The sequence below is a fragment of the Heptranchias perlo genome, unplaced genomic scaffold (assembly GCF_035084215.1).
Source record: "Heptranchias perlo isolate sHepPer1 unplaced genomic scaffold, sHepPer1.hap1 HAP1_SCAFFOLD_285, whole genome shotgun sequence".
Classification (NCBI taxonomy): Eukaryota; Metazoa; Chordata; class Chondrichthyes; order Hexanchiformes; family Hexanchidae; genus Heptranchias; species Heptranchias perlo.
Window position 1 is genome coordinate 256,349 of NW_027139297.1, and position 24,975 is coordinate 281,323.

Below are 24,975 nucleotides of genomic sequence, written 5' to 3' on the forward strand. Positions count from 1 at the left end.
CTGTGGGTAATTACACTGATTCCTGTGTCTGTGGGTAATTACACTGATTCCTGTGTCTGGGGTAATTACACTGATTCCTGTGTCTGTGGGTAATTACACTGATTGCTGTGTCTGTGGGTAATTACACTGATTCCTGTGTCTGGGGTAATTACACTGATTCCTGTGTCTGTGGGTAATTACACTGATTCCTGTGTCTGTGGGTAATTACACTGATTCCTGTGTCTGGGGTAATTACACTGATTCCTGGGTCTGTGGGTAATTACACTGATTCCTGTGTCTGTGGGTAATTACACTGATTCCTGTGTCTGTGGGTAATTACACTGATTCCTGTGTCTGTGGGTAATTACAGTGATTCCTGTGCCTGGGGTAATTACACTGATTCCTGGGTCTGTGGGTAATTACACTGATTCCTGTGTCTGTGGGTAATTACACTGATTCCTGTGTCTGTGGGTAATTACACTGATTCCAGTGTCTGTGGGTAATTACACTGATTCCTGTGTCTGTGGGTAATTACACTGATTCCTGGGTCTGTGGGTAATTACACTGATTCCTGGGTCTGTGGGTAATTACACTGATTCCTGTGTCTGTGGGTAATTACACTGATTCCTGGGTCTGTGGGTAATTACACTGATTCCTGGGTCTGTGGGTAATAACACTGATTCCTGGGTCTGGGGGAATTACATTGATTCCTGTGTCTGTGAGTAATTACACTGATTCCTGTGTCTGTGGGTAATTACACTGATTCCTGTGTCTGTGGGTAATTACACTGATTCCTGGGTCTGTGGGTATTTACACTGATTCCTGGGTCTGTGGGTAATTACACTGATTCCTGGGTCTGTGGGTAATTACACTGATTCCTGGGTCTGTGGGTAATTACACTGATTCCTGTGTCTGTGGGTAATTACACTGATTCCTGGGTCTGTGGGTAATTGCACTGATTCCTGGGTCTGTGGGTAATTACACTGATTCCTGGGTCTGTGGGTAATTACACTGATTCCAGTGTCTGTGGGTAATTACACTGATTGCTGTGTCTGTGGGTAATTACACTGATTCCTGGGTCTGTGGGTAATTACACTGATTCCTGTGTCTGTGGGTAATTACACTGATTCCTGTGTCTGTGGGTAATTACATTGATTCCTGGGTCTGTGGGTAATTACACTGATTCCTGTGTCTGGGGTAATTACACTGATTCCTGTGTCTGTGGGTAATTACACTGATTCCTGTGTCTGTGGGTAATTACACTGATTCCTGTGTCTGTGGGTAATTACACTGATTCCTGTGTCTGTGGGTAATTACACTGATTCCTGTGTCTGTGGGTAATTACACTGATTCCTGGGTCTGTGGGTAATTACACTGATTCCTGTGTCTGTGGGTAATTACACTGATTCCTGTGTCTGTGGGTAATTACACTGATTCCTGTGTCTGTGGGTAATTACACTGATTCCTGGGTCTGTCGTTAATTACACTGATTCCTGTGTCTGTGGGTAATTACACTGATTTCTGTGTCTGTGGGTAATTACACTGATTCCTGGGTCTGTCGTTAATTACACTGATTCCTGGGTCTGTGGGTAATTACACTGATTCCTGTGTCTGTGGGTAATTACACTGATTCCTAGGTCTGTGGGTAATTACACTGATTCCTGGGTCTGTGGGTAATTACACTGATTCCTGTGTCTGTCGTTAATTACACTGATTCCTGGGTCTGTGGGTAATTACACGGATTCCTGGGTCTCTGGGTAATTACACTGATTCCTGTGTCTGTGGGTCATTACACTGATTCCAGTGTCTGTGGGTAATTACATTGATTCCTGGGTCTGTGGGTAATTACACTGATTCCTGGGTCTGTGGGTAATTACACTGATTCCTGGGTCTGTGGGTAATTACACTGATTCCTGTGTCTGTGGGTAATTACACTGATTCCTGGGTCTGTGGGTAATTAAACTGATTCCTGGGTCTGTGGGTAATTACACTGATTCCTGGGTCTGTCGTTAATTACACTGATTCCTGGGTCTGTGGGTAATTACACTGATTCCTGTGTCTGTGGGTAATTACACTGATTCCTGGGTCTGTGGGTAATTACACTGATTCCTGGGTCTGTGGGTAATTGCACTGATTCCTGTGTCTGTGGGTAATTACACTGATTCCTGGGTCTGTCGTTAATTACACTGATTCCTGGGTCTGTGGGTAATTACACTGATTCCTGGGTCTGTGGGTAATTACACTGATTCCTGGGTCTGTGGGTAATTACACTGATTCCTGTGTCTGTGGGTAATTACACTGATTCCTGTGTCTGTGGGTAATTACACTGATTCCTGGGTCTGTGGGTAATTACACTGATTCCTGTGTCTGTGGGTAATTACACTGATTCCTGGGTCTGTGGGTAATTACACTGATTCCTGGGTCTGTGGGTAATTACACTGATTCCTGGGTCTGTCGTTAATTGCACTGATTCCTGGGTCTGTGGGTAATTACACTGATTCCCGAACTGTGGGTAATTACACTGATTCCTGTGTCTGTGGGTAATTACACTGATTCCTGTGTCTGGGGTAATTACACTGATTCCTGTGTCTGGGGTAATTACACTGATTCCTGGGTCTGTGGGTAATTACACTGATTGCTGTGTCTGTGGGTAATTACACTGATTCCTGGGTCTGTGGGTAATTACACTGATTCCTGTGTCTGTGGGTAATTACACTGATTCCTGTGTCTGTGGGTAATTACACTGATTCCTGTGTCTGTGGGTAATTACACTGATTCCTGTGTCTGTGGGTAATTACACTGATTCCTGTGTCTGTGGGTAATTACACTGATTCCTGTGTCTGTGGGTAATTACACTGATTCCTGTGTCTGTGGGTAATTACACTGATTCCTGGGTCTGTGGGTAATTACACTGATTCCTGGGTCTGTGGGTAATTACACTGATTCCTGGGTCTGTGGGTAATTACACTGATTCCTGTGTCTGTGGGTAATTACACTGATTCCTGTGTCTGTGGGTAATTACACTGATTCCTGGGTCTGTGGGTAATTACACTGATTCCAGTGTCTGTGGGTAATTGCACTGATTCCTGGGTCTGTCGTTAATTACACTGATTCCTGTGTCTGGGGTAATTACACTGATTCCTGGGTCTGTGGGTAATTACACTGATTCCTGGGTCTGTGGGTAATTACACTGATTCCTGTGTCTGTGGGTAATTACACTGATTCCTGTGTCTGTGGGTAATTACACTGATTCCAGTGTCTGTGGGTAATTACACTGATTCCTGTGTCTGTGGGTAATTACACTGATTCCTGTGTCTGTGGGTAATTACACTGATTCCTGTGTCTGTGGGTAATTACACTGATTCCTGTGTCTGTGGGTAATTACACTGATTCCTGTGTCTGTGGGTAATTACACTGATTCCTGGGTCTGTGGGTAATTACACTGATTCCTGGGTCTGTGGGTAATTACACTGATTCCAGTGTCTGTGGGTAATTACACTGATTCCTGGGTCTGTGGGTAATTACACTGATTCCTGTGTCTGTGGGTAATTACACTGATTCCTGTGTCTGTGGGTAATTACACTGATTCCTGTGTCTGTGGGTAATTACACTGATTCCTGGGTCTGTGGGTAATTACACTGATTCCTGGGTCTGTGGGTAATTACACTGATTCCAGTGTCTGTGGGTAATTACACTGATTCCTGGGTCTGTGGGTAATTACACTGATTCCTGGGTCTGTGGGTAATTACACTGATTCCTGTGTCTGTGGGTAATTACACTGATTCCTGTGTCTGTGGGTAATTACACTGATTCCTGGGTCTGTGGGTAATTACACTGATTCCTGGGTCTGTGGGTAATTACACTGATTCCTGGGTCTGTGGGTAATTACACTGATTCCAGTGTCTGTGGGTAATTACACTGATTCCTGGGTCTGTGGGTAATTACACTGATTCCAGTGTCTGTGGGTAATTACACTGATTCCTGTGTCTGTGGGTAATTACACTGATTCCTGTGTCTGTGGGTAATTACACTGATTCCTGGGTCTGTGGGTAATTACACTGATTCCTGAGTCTGTGGGTAATTACACTGATTCCTGTGTCTGTGGGTAATTACACTGATTCCTGTGTCTGTGGGTAATTACACTGATTCCTGTGTCTGTGGGTAATTACACTGATTCCTGTGTCTGTGGGTAATTACACTGATTCCTGGGTCTGTGGGTAATTACACTGATTCCAGTGTCTGTGGGTAATTACACTGATTCCTGGGTCTGTGGGTAATTACACTGATTCCTGTGTCTGTGGGTAATTACACTGATTCCTGTGTCTGTGGGTAATTACACTGATTCCTGTGTCTGTGGGTAATTACACTGATTCCTGTGTCTGTGGGTAATTACACTGATTCCTGGGTCTGTGGGTAATTACACTGATTCCAGTGTCTGTGGGTAATTACACTGATTCCTGGGTCTGTGGGTAATTACACTGATTCCTGTGTCTGTGGGTAATTACACTGATTCCTGGGTCTGTGGGTAATTACACTGATTCCTGGGTCTGTGGGTAATTACACTGATTCCTGTGTATGTGGGTAATTACACTGATTCCTGGGTCTGTGGGTAATTACACTGATTCCTGTGTCTGTGGGTAATTACACTGATTCCTGGGTCTGTGGGTAATTACACTGATTCCTGTGTCTGTGGGTAATTACACTGATTCCTGGGTCTGTCGTTAATTGCACTGATTCCTGGGTCTGTGGGTAATTACACTGATTCCTGTGTCTGTGGGTAATTACACTGATTCCTGGGTCTGTGGGTAATTACACTGATTCCTGTGTCTGTGGGTAATTACACTGATTCCTGTGTCTGTGGGTAATTACACTGATTCCAGTGTCTGTGGGTAATTACACTGATTCCTGGGTCTGTGGGTAATTACACTGATTCCTGTGTCTGTGGGTAATTACACTGATTCCTGTGTCTGTGGGTAATTACACTGATTGCTGTGTCTGTGGGTAATTACACTGATTCCTGTGTCTGTGGGTAATTACACTGATTCCTGTGTCTGTGGGTAATTACACTGATTCCTGTGTCTGTGGGTAATTACACTGATTCCTGGGTCTGTGGGTAATTACACTGATTCCTGGGTCTGTCGTTAATTACACTGATTCCTGTGTCTGTGGGTAATTACACTGACTCCTGGGTCTGTGGGTAATTACACTGATTCCTGTGTCTGTGGGTAATTACACTGATTCCTGTGTCTGTGGGTAATTACACTGATTCCTGGGTCTGTGGGTAATTACACTGATTCCTGTGTCTGTGGGTAATTACACTGATTCCTGTGTCTGTGGGTAATTACACTGATTCCAGTGTCTGTTGGTAATTACACTGATTCCTGGGTCTGTGGGTAATTACACTGATTCCTGTGTCTGTGGGGAATTACACTGATTCCTGTGTCTGTGGGTAATTACACTGATTCCTGTGTCTGTGGGGAATTACACTGATTCCTGTGTCTGTGGGTAATTACTCTGATTCCTGTGTCTGGGGTAATTACACTGATTCCTGGGTCTGTGGGTAATTACACTGATTCCTGTGTCTGTGGGTAATTACACTGATTCCTGTGTCTGTGGGTAATTACACTGATTCCTGTGTCTGTGGGTAATTACACTGATTCCTGTGTCTGTGGGTAATTACACTGATTCCTGTGTCTGTGGGTAATTGCACTGATTCCTGTGTCTGTGGGTAATTACACTGATTCCTGGGTCTGTGGGTAATTACACTGATTCCTGTGTCTGTGGGCAATTACACTGATTCCAGTGTCTGTCGGTAATTACACTGATTCCTGTGTCTGTGGGTAATTACACTGATTCCTGTGTCTGTGGGTAATTACACTGATTCCAGTGTCTGTAGGTAATTACACTGATTCCTGGGTCTGTGGGTAATTACACTGATTCCTGTGTCTGTGGGTAATTACACTGATTCCTGTGTCTGTGGGTAATTACACTGATTCCTGTGTCTGTGGGTAATTACACTGATTCCTGGGTCTGTGGGTAATTACACTGATTCCAGTGTCTGTAGGTAATTACACTGATTCCTGTGTCTGTGGGTAATTACACTGATTCCTGTGTCTGTGGGTAATTACACTGATTCCTGTGTCTGTGGGTAATTACACTGATTCCTGTGTCTGTTGGTAATTACACTGATTCCTGTGTCTGTGGGTAATTACACTGATTCCTGTGTCTGTGGGTAATTACACTGATTCCTGGGTCTGTGGGTAATTACACTGATTCCTGTGTCTGGGGTAATTACACTGATTCCTGTGTCTGTGGGTAATTACACTGATTCCTGTGTCTGTGGGTAATTACACTGATTCCTGTGTCTGTGGGTAATTACACTGATTCCTGGGTCTGTGGGTAATTACACTGATTCCTGTGTCTGTGGGTAATTACACTGATTCCTGGGTCTGTCGTTAATTACACTGATTCAGGTGTCTGTGGGTAATTACACTGATTCCTGGGTCTGTCGTTAATTACACTGATTCCTGGGTCTGTGGGTAATTACACTGATTCCTGTGTCTGTGGGTAATTACACTGATTCCTGTGTCTGTGGGTAATTACACTGATTCCTGGGTCTGTGGGTAATTACACTGATTCCTGTGTCTGTGGGTAATTACACTGATTCCTGGGTCTGTCGTTAATTACACTGATTCCTGTATCTGTGGATAATTACACTGATTCCTGGGTCTGTGGGTAATTACACTGATTCCTGGGTCTGTGGGTAATTACACTGATTCCAGTGTCTGTGGGTAATTACACTGATTCCAGTGTCTGTGGGTAATTACACTGATTCCTGGGTCTGTGGGTAATTACACTGATTCCTGGGTCTGTGGGTAATTACACTGATTCCTGGGTCTGTGGGTAATTACACTGATTCCTGGGTCTGTGTGTAATTACACTGATTCCTGGGTCTGTCGTTAATTACACTGATTCCTGTGTCTGTGGGTAATTACACTGATTCCTCGGTCTGTGGGTAATTACACTGATTCCTGTGTCTGTGGGTAATTAGACTGATTCCTGTGTCTGGGGTAATTACACTGATTCCTGGGTCTGTGGGTAATTTCACTGATTCCTGTGTCTGTGGGTAATTACACTGATTCCTGGGTCTGTGGGTAATTACACTGATTCCTGTGTCTGTGGGTAATTACACTGATTCCTGTGTCTGTGGGTAATTACACTGATTCCTGTGTCTGTGGGTAATTACACTGATTCCTGGGTCTGTGGGTAATTACACTGATTCCTGGGTCTGTGGGTAATTACACTGATTCCAGTGTCTGTGGGTAATTACACTGATTCCTGTGTCTGTGGGTAATTACACTGATTCCAGTGTCTGTGGGTAATTACACTGATTCCTGTGTCTGTGGGTAATTACACTGATTCCTGGGTCTGTGGGTAATTACACTGATTCCTGGGTCTGTGGGTAATTACACTGATTCCTGGGTCTGTGGGTAATTACACTGATTCCAGTGTCTGTGGGTAATTACACTGATTCCTGTGTCTGTGGGTAATTACACTGATTCCAGTGTCTGTGGGTAATTACACTGATTCCTGGGTCTGTGGGTAATTACACTGATTCCTGTGTCTGTGGGTAATTACACTGATTCCAGTGTCTGTGGGTAATTACACTGATTCCTGTGTCTGTGGGTAATTACACTGATTCCTGTGTCTGTGGGTAATTACACTGATTCCTGGGTCTGTGGGTAATTACACTGATTCCTGGGTCTCTGGGTAATTACACTGATTCCTGTGTCTGTGGGTAATTACACTGATTCCTGGGTCTGTGGGTAATTACACTGATTCCTGGGTCTGTGGGTAATTACACTGATTCCTGGGTCTGTGGGTAATTACACTGATTCCTGGGTCTGTGGGTAATTACACTGATTCCTGGGTCTGTGGGTAATTACACTGATTCCTGTGTCTGTGGGTAATTACACTGATTCCTGTGTCTGTGGGTAATTACACTGATTCCTGTGTCTGTGGGTAATTACACTGATTCCTGTGTCTGTGGGTAATTACACTGATTCCTGGGTCTGTGGGTAATTACATTGATTCCTGGGTCTGTCGTTAATTACACTGATTCCTGTGTCTGTGGGTAATTACACTGATTCCTGTGTCTGGGGTAATTACACTGATTCCTGTGTCTGTGGGTAATTACACTGATTCCTGGGTCTGTGGGTACTTACACTGATTCCTGGGTCTGTGGGTAATTACACTGATTCCTGGGTCTGTGGGTAATTACACTGATTCCTGGGTCTGTGGGTAATTACACTGATTGCTGTGTCTGTGGGTAATTACACTGATTCCTGTGTCTGGGGTAATTACACTGATTGCTGTGTCTGTGGGTAATTACACTGATTCCTGTGTCTGGGGTAATTACACTGATTCCTGGGTCTGTGGGTAATTACACTGATTCCTGTGTCTGTGGGTAATTACACTGATTCCTGTGTCTGGGGTAATTACACTGATTCCTGTGTCTGTGGGTAATTACACTGATTGCTGTGTCTGTGGGTAATTACACTGATTCCTGTGTCTGTGAGTAATTACATTGATTCCTGTGTCTGTGGGTAATTACACTGATTCCTGGGTCTGTGGGTAATTACACTGATTCCTGTGTCTGTGGGTAATTACACTGATTCCTGTGTCTGTGGGTAATTACACTGATTGCTGTGTCTGTGGGTAATTGCACTGATTCCTGGGTCTGTGGGTAATTACACTGATTCCTGGGTCTGTGGGTAATTACACTGATTCCTGTGTCTGTGGGTAATTACACTGATTCCTGGGTCTGTGGGTAATTACACTGATTCCTGGGTCTGTGGGTAATTACACTGATTCCTGTGTCTGTGGGTAATTACACTGATTCCTGTGTCTGTGGGTAATTACACTGATTGCTGTGTCTGTGGGTAATTACACTGATTCCTGGGTCTGTGGGTAATTACACTGATTCCTGTGTCTGTGGGTAATTACACTGATTCCTGTGTCTGTGGGTAATTACACTGATTCCTGGGTCTGTGGGTAATTACACTGATTCCTGGGTCTGTCGTTAATTACACTGATTCCTGTGTCTGTGGGTAATTACACTGATTCCTGTGTATGTGGGTAATTACACTGATTCCTGGGTCTGTGGGTAATTACACTGATTGCTGTGTCTGTGGGTAATTACACTGATTCCTGTGTCTGTGGGTAATTACACTGATTCCAGTGTCTGTGGGTAATTACACTGATTCCTGGGTCTGTGGGTAATTACACTGATTCCTGTGTCTGTGGGTAATTACACTGATTCCTGTGTCTGTGGGTAATTACACTGATTCCTGGGTCTGTGGGTAATTACACTGATTCCTGTGTCTGTGGGTGATTACACTGATTGCTGTGTCTGTGGGTAATTACACTGATTCCTGTGTCTGTGGGTAATTACACTGATTCCTGTGTCTGTGGGTAATTACACTGATTCCTGTGTCTGTGGGTAATTACACTGATTCCTGTGTCTGTGGGTAATTACACTGATTCCTGGGTCTGTGGGTAATTACACTGATTCCTGGGTCTGTCGTTAATTACACTGATTCCTGTGTCTGTGGGTAATTACACTGATTCCTGGGTCTGTGGGTAATTACACTGATTCCTGTGTCTGTGGGTAATTACACTGATTCCTGTGTCTGTGGGTAATTACACTGATTCCTGGGTCTGTGGGTAATTACACTGATTCCTGTGTCTGTGGGTAATTACACTGATTCCTGTGTCTGTGGGTAATTACACTGATTCCAGTGTCTGTTGGTAATTACACTGATTCCTGGGTCTGTGGGTAATTACACTGATTCCTGTGTCTGTGGGGAATTACACTGATTCCTGTGTCTGTGGGTAATTACACTGATTCCTGTGTCTGTGGGGAATTACACTGATTCCTGTGTCTGTGGGTAATTACACTGATTCCTGTGTCTGGGCTAATTACACTGATTCCTGGGTCTGTGGGTAATTACACTGATTCCTGTGTCTGTGGGTAATTACACTGATTCCTGTGTCTGTGGGTAATTACACTGATTCCTGTGTCTGTGGGTAATTACACTGATTCCTGTGTCTGTGGGTAATTACACTGATTCCTGTGTCTGTGGGTAATTGCACTGATTCCTGTGTCTGTGGGTAATTACACTGATTCCTGGGTCTGTGGGTAATTACACTGATTCCTGTGTCTGTGGGTAATTACACTGATTCCAGTGTCTGTAGGTAATTACACTGATTCCTGTGTCTGTGGGTAATTGCACTGATTCCTGTGTCTGTGGGTAATTACACTGATTCCTGTGTCTGTGGGTAATTACACTGATTCCAGTGTCTGTAGGTAATTACACTGATTCCTGTGTCTGTGGGTAATTACACTGATTCCTGTGTCTGTGGGTAATTACACTGATTCCTGTGTCTGTGGGTAATTACACTGATTCCTGTGTCTGTTGGTAATTACACTGATTCCTGTGTCTGTGGGTAATTACACTGATTCCTGTGTCTGTGGGTAATTACACTGATTCCTGGGTCTGTGGGTAATTACACTGATTCCTGGGTCTGTGGGTAATTACACTGATTCCTGGGTCTGTGGGTAATTACACTGATTCCTGTGTCTGTGGGTAATTACACTGATTCCTGGGTCTGTGGGTAATTACACTGATTCCTGTGTCTGTGGGTAATTAGACTGATTCCTGTGTCTGGGGTAATTACACTGATTCCTGGGTCTGTGGGTAATTTCACTGATTCCTGGGTCTGTGGGTAATTGCACTGATTCCTGTGTCTGTGGGTAATTACACTGATTCCTGGGTCTGTGGGTAATTACACTGATTCCTGTGTCTGTGGGTAATTACACTGATTCCTGTGTCTGTTGGTAATTACACTGATTCCTGTGTCTGTTGCTAATTACACTGATTCCAGTGTCTGTGGGTAATTACACTGATTCCTGGGTCTGTGGGTAATTACACTGATTCCTGGGTCTGTGGGTAATTACACTGATTCCTGGGTCTGTGGGTAATTACACTGATTCCTGGGTCTGTGTGTAATTACACTGATTCCTGGGTCTGTCGTTAATTACACTGATTCCTGTGTCTGTGGGTAATTACACTGATTCCTGGGTCTGTGGGTAATTACACTGATTCCTGTGTCTGTGGGTAATTAGACTGATTCCTGTGTCTGGGGTAATTACACTGATTCCTGGGTCTGTGGGTAATTTCACTGATTCCTGGGTCTGTGGGTAATTGCACTGATTCCTGTGTCTGTGGGTAATTACACTGATTCCTGGGTCTGTGGGTAATTACACTGATTCCTGTGTCTGTGGGTAATTACACTGATTCCTGTGTCTGTGGGTAATTACACTGATTCCTGTGTCTGTGGGTAATTACACTGATTCCTGTGTCTGTGGGTAATTACACTGATTCCAGTGTCTGTGGGTAATTACACTGATTCCTGGGTCTGTGGGTAATTACACTGATTCCTGGGTCTGTGGGTAATTACACTGATTCCTGGGTCTCTGGGTAATTACACTGATTCCTGTGTCTGTGGGTAATTACACTGATTCCTGGGTCTGTGGGTAATTACACTGATTCCTGGGTCTGTGGGTAATTACACTGATTCCTGGGTCTGTGGGTAATTACACTGATTCCTGGGTCTGTGGGTAATTACACTGATTCCTGGGTCTGTGGGTAATTACACTGATTCCTGTGTCTGTGGGTAATTACACTGATTCCTGTGTCTGTGGGTAATTACACTGATTCCTGTGTCTGTGGGTAATTACACTGATTCCTGGGTCTGTGGGTAATTACATTGATTCCTGTGTCTGTGGGTAATTACACTGATTCCTGTGTCTGTGGGTAATTACACTGATTCCTGTGTCTGTGGGTAATTACACTGATTCCAGTGTCTGTGGGTAATTACACTGATTCCTGTGTCTGTGGGTAATTACACTGATTCCTGTGTCTGTGGGTAATTACACTGATTCCTGGGTCTGTGGGTAATTACACTGATTCCTGTGTCTGTGGGTAATTACACTGATTCCTGGGTCTGTGGGTAATTACACTGATTCCTGTGTCTGTGGGTAATTACACTGATTCCTGGGTCTGTGGGTAATTACACTGATTCCTGGGTCTGTGGGTAATTACACTGATTCCTGGGTCTGTGGGTAATTACACTGATTCCTGGGTCTGTGGGTAATTACACTGATTCCTGTGTCTGGGGTAATTACACTGATTGCTGTGTCTGTGGGTAATTACACTGATTCCTGTGTCTGGGGTAATTACACTTATTCCTGTGTCTGTGGGTAATTACACTGATTGCTGTGTCTGTGGGTAATTACACTGATTCCTGTGTCTGTGAGTAATTATACTGATTCCTGTGTCTGTGGGTAATTACACTGATTCCTGGGTCTGTGGGTAATTACACTGATTCCTGTGTCTGTGGGTAATTACACTGATTCCTGGGTCTGTGGGTAATTACACTGATTCCTGTGTCTGTGGGTAATTACACTGATTCCTGGGTCTGTGGGTAATTACACTGATTCCTGGGTCTGGGGGAATTACATTGATTCCTGTGTCTGTGGGTAATTACACTGATTCCTGGGTCTGTGGGTAATTACACTGATTCCTGGGTCTGTGGGTAATTACACTGATTCCTGGGGCTGTGGGTAATTACACTGATTCCTGGGTCTGTGGGTAATTACACTGATTCCTGTGTCTGTGGGTAATTACATTGATTCCTGTGTCTGTGGGTAATTACACTGATTCCTGGGTCTGTGGGTAATTACACTGATTCCTGTGTCTGTGGGTAATTACACTGATTGCTGTGTCTGTGGGTAATTGCACTGATTCCTGGGTCTGTGGGTAATTACACTGATTCCTGGGTCTGTGGGTAATTACACTGATTCCTGTGTCTGTGGGTAATTACACTGATTCCTGTGTCTGTGGGTAATTACACTGATTCCTGGGTCTGTGGGTAATTACACTGATTCCTGGGTCTGTGGGTAATTACACTGATTCCTGTGTCTGTGGGTAATTACACTGATTCCTGTGTCTGTGGGTAATTACACTGATTCCTGGGTCTGTCGTTAATTACACTGATTCCTGTGTCTGTGGGTAATTACACTGATTCCTGGGTCTGTCGTTAATTACACTGATTCCTGGGTCTGTGGGTAATTACACTGATTCCTGTGTCTGTGGGTAATTACACTGATTCCTGTGTCTGTGGGTAATTACACTGATTCCTGGGTCTGTGGGTAATTACACTGATTCCTGGGTCTGTCGTTAATTACACTGATTCCTGTGTCTGTGGGTAATTACACTGATTCCTGTGTCTGGGGTAATTACACTGATTCCTGTGTCTGTGGGTAATTACACTGATTCCTGGGTCTGTGGGTAATTACACTGATTCCAGGGTCTGTGGGTAATTACACTGATTCCTGGGTCTGTGGGTAATTACACTGATTCCTGTGTCTGGGGTAATTACACTGATTCCTGTGTCTGTGGGTAATTACACTGATTCCTGGGTCTGTGGGTAATTACACTGATTCCTGGGTCTGTGGGTAATTACACTGATTCCTGTGTCTGTGGGTAATTACACTGATTCCTGGGTCTGTGGGTAATTACACTGATTCCTGTGTCTGGGGTAATTACACTGATTCCTGTGTCTGTGGGTAATTACACTGATTCCTGTGTCTGTGGGTAATTACACTGATTCCTGGGTCTGTGGGTAATTACACTGATTCCTGGGTCTGTGGGTAATTACACTGATTCCTGGGTCTGTGGGTAATTACACTGATTCCTGGGTCTGTGGGTAATTACACTGATTCCAGTGTCTGTGGGTAATTACACTGATTGCTGTGTCTGTGGGTAATTACACTGATTCCTGTGTCTGGGGTAATTACACTGATTCCTGTGTCTGTGGGTAATTACACTGATTGCTGTGTCTGTGGGTAATTACACTGATTCCTGTGTCTGTGAGTAATTACACTGATTCCTGTGTCTGTGGGTAATTACACTGATTCCTGGGTCTGTGGGTAATTACACTGATTCCTGTGTCTGTGGGTAATTACACTGATTCCTGGGTCTGTGGGTAATTACACTGATTCCTGTGTCTGTGGGTAATTACACTGATTCCTGGGTCTGTGGGTAATTACACTGATTCCTGGGTCTGGGGGAATTACATTGATTCCTGTGTCTGTGGGTAATTACACTGATTCCTGGGTCTGTGGGTAATTACACTGATTCCTGGGTCTGTGGGTAATTACACTGATTCCTGGGTCTGTGGGTAATTACACTGATTCCTGGGTCTGTGGGTAATTACACTGATTCCTGTGTCTGTGGGTAATTACATTGATTCCTGTGTCTGTGGGTAATTACACTGATTCCTGTGTCTGTGGGTAATTACACTGATTGCTGTGTCTGTGGGTAATTACACTGATTCCTGGGTCTGTGGGTAATTACACTGATTCCTGTGTCTGTGGGTAATTACACTGATTCCTGGGTCTGTGGGTAATTACACTGATTCCTGTGTCTGTGGGGAATTACACTGATTGCTGTGTCTGTGGGGAATTACACTGATTCCTGTGTCTGTGGGTAATTACACTGATTGCTGTGTCTGTGGGTAATTACACTGATTCCTTGGTCTGGGGGAATTACATTGATTCCTGTGTCTGTGGGTAATTACACTGATTCCTGGGTCTGTGGGTAATTACACTGATTCCTGGGTCTGTGGGTAATTACACTGATTCCTGGGTCTGTGGGTAATTACACTGATTCCTGGGTCTGTGGGTAATTACACTGATTCCTGTGTCTGTGGGTAATTACATTGATTCCTGTGTCTGTGGGTAATTACACTGATTGCTGTGTCTGTGGGTAATTACACTGATTGCTGTGTCTGTGGGTAATTACACTGATTCCTGGGTCTGTGGGTAATTACACTGATTCCTGGGTCTGTGGGTAATTACACTGATTCCTGGGTCTGTGGGTAATTACACTGATTACTGGGTCTGTGGGTAATTACACTGATTCCTGGGTCTGTGGGTAATTACACTGATTGCTGTGTCTGTGGGTAATTACACTGATTCCTGTGTCTGTGGGTAATTACACTGATTCCTGTGTCTGTGGGTAATTACACTGATTCCTGGGTCTGTGGGTAATTACACTGATTCCTGTGTCTGTGGGTAATTACACTGATTCCTGTGTCTGTGGGTAATTACACTGATTCCTGGGTCTGTGGGTAATTACACTGATTCCTGGGTCTGTCGTTAATTACACTGATTCCTGTGTCTGTGGGTAATTACACTGATTCCTGTGTCTGTGGGTAATTACACTGATTCCTGTGTCTGTGGGTAATTACACTGATTCCTGGGTCTGTGGGTAATTACATTGATTCCTGTGTCTGTGGGTAATTACACTGATTCCTGTGTCTGTGGGTAATTACACTGATTCCTGTGTCTGGGGTAATTACACTGATTCCTGTGTCTGTGGGTAATTACACTGATTCCTGGGTCTGTGGGTAATTACACTGATTCCTGGGTCTGTGGGTAATTACACTGATTCCTGGGTCTGTGGGTAATTACACTGATTCCTTGGTCTGTGGGTAATTACACTGATTGCTGTGTCTGTGGGTAATTACACTGATTCCTGTGTCTGGGGTAATTACACTGATTGCTGTGTCTGTGGGTAATTACACTGATTCCTGTGTCTGGGGTAATTACACTGATTCCTGTGTCTGTGAGTAATTACACTGATTCCTGTGTCTGTGGGTAATTACACTGATTCCTGGGTCTGTGGGTAATTACACTGATTCCTGTGTCTGTGGGTAATTACACTGATTCAGGGGTCTGTGGGTAATTACACTGATTCCTGTGTCTGTGGGTAATTACACTGATTCCTGGGTCTGTGGGTAATTACACTGATTCCTGGGTCTGGGGGAATTACATTGATTCCTGTGTCTGTGGGTAATTACACTGATTCCTGGGTCTGTGGGTAATTACACTGATTCCTGGGTCTGTGGGTAATTACACTGATTCCTGGGTCTGTGGGTAATTACACTGATTCCTGGGTCTGTGGGTAATTACACTGATTCCTGTGTCTGTGGGTAATTACATTGATTCCTGTGTCTGTGGGTAATTACACTGATTCCTGTGTCTGTGGGTAATTACACTGATTCCTGTGTCTGTGGGTAATTACACTGATTCCTGTGTCTGTGGGTAATTACACTGATTCCTGTGTCTGTGGGTAATTACACTGATTCCTGGGTCTGTGGGTAATTACACTGATTCCTGTGTCTGTGGGGAATTACACTGATTGCTGTGTCTGTGGGGAATTACACTGATTCCTGTGTCTGTGGGTAATTACACTGATTGCTGTGTCTGTGGGTAATTACACTGATTCCTTGGTCTGTGGGTAATTGCACTGATTCCTGGGTCTGTCGTTAATTACACTGATTCCTGGGTCTGTGGGTAATTACACTGATTCCTGTGTTTGTGGGTAATTACACTGATTCCTGGGTCTGTCGTTAATTACACTGATTCCTGGGTCTGTGGGTAATTACACTGATTCCCGAACTGTGGGTAATTACACTGATTCCTGTGTCTGTGGGGAATTACACTGATTCCTGTGTCTGTTGTAATTACACTGATTCCTGTGTCTGGGGTAATTACACTGATTCCTGTGTCTGTGGGGAATTGCACTGATTCCTGTGTCTGTGGGGAATTACACTGATTCCTGTGTCTGTGGGTAATTGCACTGATTCCTGTGTCTGTGGGTAATTACACTGATTCCTGTGTCTGTGGGTAATTACACTGATTCCTGTGTCTGTGGGGAATTACACTGATTCCTGGGTCTGTGGGTAATTACACTGATTCCTGTGTCTGTGGGTAATTACATTGATTCCTGTGTCTGTGGGTAATTACACTGATTCCTGGGTCTGTGGGTAATTACACTGATTCCTGTGTCTGTTGGTAATTGCACTGATTCCTGGGTCTGTGGGTAATTACACTGATTCCTGGGTCTGTGGGTAATTACACTGATTCCTGGGTCTGTGGGTAATTACACTGATTCCTGTGTCTGTGGGTAATTACACTGATTCCTGGGTCTGTGGGTAATTACACTGATTGCTGAGTCTGTGGGTAATTACACTGATTCCTGGGTCTGTGGGTAATTACACTGATTCCTGTGTCTGTGGGTAATTACACTGATTGCTGTGTCTGTGGGTAATTACACTGATTCCTGGGTCTGTGGGTAATTACACTGATTCCTGTGTCTGTGGGTAATTACACTGATTCCTGGGTCTGTGGGTAATTACACTGATTCCTGTGTCTGTGGGTAATTACACTGATTCCTGTGTCTGTCGTTAATTACACTGATTCCTGGGTCTGTGGGTAATTACACTGATTCCTGGGTCTGTGGGTAATTACACTGATTGCTGTGTCTGTGGGTAATTACACTGATTCCTGGGTCTGTGGGTAATTACACTGATTCCTGTGTCTGTGGGTAATTACACTGATTCCTGGGTCTGTGGGTAATTACACTGATTCCTGGGTCTGTGGGTAATTACACTGATTCCTTGGTCTGTGGGTAATTACACTGATTGCTGTGTCTGTGGGTAATTACACTGATTCCTGTGTCTGGGGTAATTACACTGATTGCTGTGTCTGTGGGTAATTACACTGATTCCTGTGTCTGGGGTAATTACACTGATTCCTGTGTCTGTGAGTAATTACACTGATTCCTGTGTCTGTGGGTAATTACACTGATTCCTGGGTCTGTGGGTAATTACACTGATTCCTGTGTCTGTGGGTAATTACACTGATTCAGGGGTCTGTGGGTAATTACACTGATTCCTGTGTCTGTGGGTAATTACACTGATTCCTGGGTCTGTGGGTAATTACACTGATTCCTGGGTCTGGGGGAATTACATTGATTCCTGTGTCTGTGGGTAATTACACTGATTCCTGGGTCTGTGGGTAATTACACTGATTCCTGGGTCTGTGGGTAATTACACTGATTCCTGGGTCTGTGGGTAATTACACTGATTCCTGGGTCTGTGGGTAATTACACTGATTCCTGTGTCTGTGGGTAATTACATTGATTCCTGTGTCTGTGGGTAATTACACTGATTCCTGTGTCTGTGGGTAATTACACTGATTCCTGTGTCTGTGGGTAATTACACTGATTCCTGTGTCTGTGGGTAATTACACTGATTCCTGTGTCTGTGGGTAATTACACTGATTCCTGGGTCTGTGGGTAATTACACTGATTCCTGTGTCTGTGGGGAATTACACTGATTGCTGTGTCTGTGGGGAATTACACTGATTCCTGTGTCTGTGGGTAATTACACTGATTGCTGTGTCTGTGGGTAATTACACTGATTCCTTGGTCTGTGGGTAATTGCACTGATTCCTGGGTCTGTCGTTAATTACACTGATTCCTGGGTCTGTGGGTAATTACACTGATTCCTGTGTTTGTGGGTAATTACACTGATTCCTGGGTCTGTCGTTAATTACACTGATTCCTGGGTCTGTGGGTAATTACACTGATTCCCGAACTGTGGGTAATTACACTGATTCCTGTGTCTGTGGGGAATTACATTGATTCCTGTGTCTGTTGTAATTACACTGATTCCTGTGTCTGGGGTAATTACACTGATTCCTGTGTCTGTGGGGAATTGCACTGATTCCTGTGTCTGTGGGGAATTACACTGATTCCTGTGTCTGTGGGTAATTGCACTGATTCCTGTGTCTGTGGGTAATTACACTGATTCCTGTGTCTGTGGGTAATTACACTGATTCCTGTGTCTGTGGGGAATTACACTGATTCCTGGGTCTGTGGGTAATTACACTGATTCCTGTGTCTGTGGGTAATTACATTGATTCCTGTGTCTGTGGGTAATTACACTGATTCCTGGGTCTGTGGGTAATTACACTGATTCCTGTGTCTGTTGGTAATTGCACTGATTCCTGGGTCTGTGGGTAATTACACTGATTCCTGGGTCTGTGGGTAATTACACTGATTCCTGGGTCTGTGGGTAATTACACTGATTCCTGTGTCTGTGGGTAATTACACTGATTCCTGGGTCTGTGGGTAATTACACTGATTGCTGAGTCTGTGGGTAATTACACTGATTCCTGGGTCTGTGGGTAATTACACTGATTCCTGTGTCTGTGGGTAATTACACTGATTGCTGTGTCTGTGGGTAATTACACTGATTCCTGGGTCTGTGGGTAATTACACTGATTCCTGTGTCTGTGGGTAATTACACTGATTCCTGGGTCTGTGGGTAATTACACTGATTCCTGTGTCTGTGGGTAATTACACTGATTCCTGTGTCTGTCGTTAATTACACTGATTCCTGGGTCTGTGGGTAATTACACTGATTCCTGGGTCTGTGGGTAATTACACTGATTGCTGTGTCTGTGGGTAATTACACTGATTCCTGGGTCTGTGGGTAATTACACTGATTCCTGTGTCTGTGGGTAATTACACTGATTCCTGGGTCTGTCGTTAATTACACTGATTCCTGTGTCTGTGGGTAATTACACTGATTCCTGGGTCTGTGGGTAATTACACTGATTCCTGGGTCTGTGGGTAATTACACTGATTCCTGTGTCTGTGGGTAATTACACTGATTCCTGGGTCTGTGGGTAATTACACTGATTCCTGGGTCTGTGGGTAATTACACTGATTCCCGAACTGTGGGTAATTACACTGATTCCTGTGTCTGTGGGGAATTACACTGATTCCTGTGTCTGTTGTAATTACACTGATTCCTGTGTCTGGGGTAATTACACTGATTCCTGTGTCTGTGGGTAATTACACTGATTCCTGTGTCTGTGGGTAATTACACTGATTCCTGTGTCTGTGGGTAATTACACTGATTCCTGGGTCTGTCGTTAATTACACTAATTCCTGGGTCTGTGGGTAATTACACTGATTCCTGGGTCTGTGGGTAACGACACTGATTCCTGGGTCTGTGGGTAATTACACTGATTCCTGTGTCTGTGGGTAATTACACTGATTCCTGTGTCTGTGGGTAATTACACTGATTCCTGGGTCTGTCGTTAATTACACTGATTCCTGGGTCTGTGGGTAATTACACTGATTCCTGTGTCTGTGGGTAATTACACTGATTCCTGTGTCTGTGGGTAATTACACTGATTCCTGTGTCTGTGGGTAATTACACTGATTCCTGGGTCTGTGGGTAATTACACTGATTCCTGGGTCTGTGGGTAATTACACTGATTCCTGTGTCTGTGGGGAATTACACTGATTGCTGTGTCTGTGGGGAATTACACTGATTCCTGTGTCTGTGGGTAATTACACTGATTGCTGTGTCTGTGGGTAATTACACTGATTCCTTGGTCTGTGGGTAATTACACTGATTCCTGGGTCTGTCGTTAATTACACTGATTCCTGGGTCTGTGGGTAATTACACTGATTCCTGTGTTTGTGGGTAATTACACTGATTCCTGGGTCTGTCGTTAATTACACTGATTCCTGGGTCTGTGGGTAATTACACTGATTCCCGAACTGTGGGTAATTACACTGATTCCTGTGTCTGTGGGTAATTACACTGATTCCTGTGTCTGGGGTAATTACACTGATTCCTGTGTCTGGGGTAATTACACTGATTCCTGTGTCTGTGGGTAATTGCACTGATTCCTGTGTCTGTGGGGAATTACACTGATTCCTGTGTCTGTGGGTAATTGCACTGATTCCTGTGTCTGTGGGTAATTACACTGATTCCTGTGTCTGTGGGTAATTACACTGATTCCTGTGTCTGTGGGGAATTACACTGATTCCTGGGTCTGTGGGTAATTACACTGATTCCTGTGTCTGTGGGTAATTACATTGATTCCTGTGTCTGTGGGTAATTACACTGATTCCTGGGTCTGTGGGTAATTACACTGATTCCTGTGTCTGTGGGTAATTACACTGATTCCTGGGTCTGTGGGTAATTACACTGATTCCTGGGTCTGTGGGTAATTACACTGATTCCTGGGTCTGTGGGTAATTACACTGATTCCTGTGTCTGTGGGTAATTACACTGATTCCTGGGTCTGTGGGTAATTACACTGATTGCTGAGTCTGTGGGTAATTACACTGATTGCTGGGTCTGTGGGTAATTACACTGATTCCTGTGTCTGTGGGTAATTACACTGATTGCTGTGTCTGTGGGTAATTACACTGATTCCTGGGTCTGTGGGTAATTACACTGATTGCTGTGTCTGTGGGTAATTACACTGATTCCTGGGTCTGTGGGTAATTACACTGATTCCTGTGTATGTGGGTAATTACACTGATTCCTGGGTCTGTCGTTAATTACACTGATTCCTGTGTCTGTGGGTAATTACACTGATTCCTGGGTCTGTGGGTAATTACACTGATTGCTGGGTCTGTGGGTAATTACACTGATTCCTGTGTCTGTGGGTAATTACACTGATTCCTGGGTCTGTGGGTAATTACACTGATTGCTGAGTCTGTGGGTAATTACACTGATTCCTGGGTCTGTGGGTAATTACACTGATTCCTGTGTCTGTGGGTAATTACACTGATTGCTGTGTCTGTGGGTAATTACACTGATTCCTGGGTCTGTGGGTAATTACACTGATTCCTGTGTCTGTGGGTAATTACACTGATTCCTGGGTCTGTCGTTAATTACACTGATTCCTGTGTCTGTGGGTAATTACACTGATTCCTGGGTCTGTGGGTAATTACACTGATTCCTGTGTCTGTTGGTAATTACACTGATTCCTGTGTCTGGGGTAATTACACTGATTCCTGTGTCTGTGGGTAATTACACTGATTCCTGGGTCTGTCGTTAATTACACTGATTCCTGGGTCTGTGGGTAATTACACTGATTCCTGGGTCTGTGGGTAATTACACTGATTCCTGTGTCTGTGGGGAATTACACTGATTGCTGTGTCTGTGGGGAATTACACTGATTCCTGTGTCTGTGGGTAATTACACTGATTCCTGTGTCTGTGGGTAATTACACTGATTCCTGTGTCTGTGGGTAATTACACTGATTCCTGTGTCTGTGGGTAATTACACTGATTCCTGTGTCTGTGGGTAATTACACTGATTCCTGGGTCTGTGGGTAATTACACTGATTCCTGTGTCTGTGGGTAATTACACTGATTCCTGTGTCTGTGGGGAATTACACTGATTCCTGTGTCTGTGGGTAATTACACTGATTCCTGTGTCTGTGGGTAATTACACTGATTCCTGTGTCTGTGGGGAATTACACTGATTCCTGTGTCTGTCGTTAATTACACTGATTCCTGTGTCTGTGGGTAATTACACTGATTCCTGTGTCTGTTGGTAATTGCACTGATTCCTGGGTCTGTGGGTAATTACACTGTTTCCTGGGTCTGTGGGTAATTACACTGATTCCTGGGTCTGTGGGTAATTACACTGATTCCTGTGTCTGTGGGTAATTACACTGATTCCTGGGTCTGTGGGTAATTACACTGATTGCTGAGTCTGTGGGTAATTACACTGATTCCTGGGTCTGTGGGTAATTACACTGATTCCTGTGTCTGTGGGTAATTACACTGATTGCTGTGTCTGTGGGTAATTACACTGATTCCTGGGTCTGTGGGTAATTACACTGATTCCTGTGTCTGTGGGTAATTACACTGATTCCTGGGTCTGTCGTTAATTACACTGATTCCTGTGTCTGTGGGTAATTACACTGATTCCTGGGTCTGTGGGTAATTACACTGATTGCTGTGTCTGTGGGTAATTACACTGATTCCTGGGTCTGTGGGTAATTACACTGATTCCTGTGTCTGTGGGTAATTACACTGATTCCTGGGTCTGTCGTTAATTACACTGATTCCTGTGTCTGTGGGTAATTACACTGATTCCTGGGTCTGTGGGTAATTACACTGATTCCTGGGTCTGTGGGTAATTACACTGATTCCTGTGTCTGTGGGTAATTACACTGATTCCTGGGTCTGTGGGTAATTACACTGATTCCTGGGTCTGTGGGTAATTACACTGATTCCCGAACTGTGGGTAATTACACTGATTCCTGTGTCTGTGGGGAATTACACTGATTCCTGTGTCTGTTGTAATTACACTGATTCCTGTGTCTGGGGTAATTACACTGATTCCTGTGTCTGTGGGTAATTACACTGATTCCTGTGTCTGTGGGTAATTACACTGATTCCTGTGTCTGTGGGTAATTACACTGATTCCTGGGTCTGTCGTTAATTACACTGATTCCTGGGTCTGTGGGTAATTACACTGATTCCTGGGTCTGTGGGTAACGACACTGATTCCTGGGTCTGTGGGTAATTACACTGATTCCTGTGTCTGTGGGTAATTACACTGATTCCTGTGTCTGTGGGTAATTACACTGATTCCTGGGTCTGTCGTTAATTACACTGATTCCTGGGTCTGTGGGTAATTACACTGATTCCTGTGTCTGTGGGTAATTACACTGATTCCTGTGTCTGTGGGTAATTACACTGATTCCTGTGTCTGTGGGTAATTACACTGATTCCTGGGTCTGTGGGTAATTACACTGATTCCTGGGTCTGTGGGTAATTACACTGATTCCTGTGTCTGTGGGGAATTACACTGATTGCTGTGTCTGTGGGGAATTACACTGATTCCTGTGTCTGTGGGTAATTACACTGATTGCTGTGTCTGTGGGTAATTACACTGATTCCTTGGTCTGTGGGTAATTACACTGATTCCTGGGTCTGTCGTTAATTACACTGATTCCTGGGTCTGTGGGTAATTACACTGATTCCTGTGTTTGTGGGTAATTACACTGATTCCTGGGTCTGTCGTTAATTACACTGATTCCTGGGTCTGTGGGTAATTACACTGATTCCCGAACTGTGGGTAATTACACTGATTCCTGTGTCTGTGGGTAATTACACTGATTCCTGTGTCTGGGGTAATTACACTGATTCCTGTGTCTGGGGTAATTACACTGATTCCTGTGTCTGTGGGTAATTGCACTGATTCCTGTGTCTGTGGGGAATTACACTGATTCCTGTGTCTGTGGGTAATTGCACTGATTCCTGTGTCTGTGGGTAATGACACTGATTCCTGTGTCTGTGCGTAATTACACTGATTCCTGTGTCTGTGGGGAATTACACTGATTCCTGGGTCTGTGGGTAATTACACTGATTCCTGTGTCTGTGGGTAATTACATTGATTCCTGTGTCTGTGGGTAATTACACTGATTCCTGGGTCTGTGGGTAATTACACTGATTCCTGTGTCTGTGGGGAATTGCACTGATTCCTGTGTCTGTGGGGAATTACACTGATTCCTGTGTCTGTGGGTAATTGCACTGATTCCTGTGTCTGTGGGTAATTACACTGATTCCTGTGTCTGTGGGTAATTACACTGATTCCTGTGTCTGTGGGTAATTACACTGATTCCTGTGTCTGTGGGTAATTACACTGATTCCTGTGTCTGTGGGTAATTACATTGATTCCTGTGTCTGTGGGTAATTACACTGATTCCTGGGTCTGTGGGTAATTACACTGATTCCTGTGTCTGTGGGTAATTACACTGATTCCTGGGTCTGTGGGTAATTACACTGATTGCTGAGTCTGTGGGTAATTACACTGATTCCTGGGTCTGTGGGTAATTACACTGATTCCTGTGTCTGTGGGTAATTACACTGATTGCTGTGTCTGTGGGTAATTACACTGATTCCTGGGTCTGTGGGTAATTACACTGATTCCTGTGTCTGTGGGTAATTACACTGATTCCTGGGTCTGTGGGTAATTACACTGATTCCTGTGTCTGTGGGTAATTACACTGATTCCTGTGTCTGTCGTTAATTACACTGATTCCTGGGTCTGTGGGTAATTACACTGATTCCTGGGTCTGTGGGTAATTACACTGATTGCTGTGTCTGTGGGTAATTACACTGATTCCTGGGTCTGTGGGTAATTACACTGATTCCTGTGTCTGTGGGTAATTACACTGATTCCTGG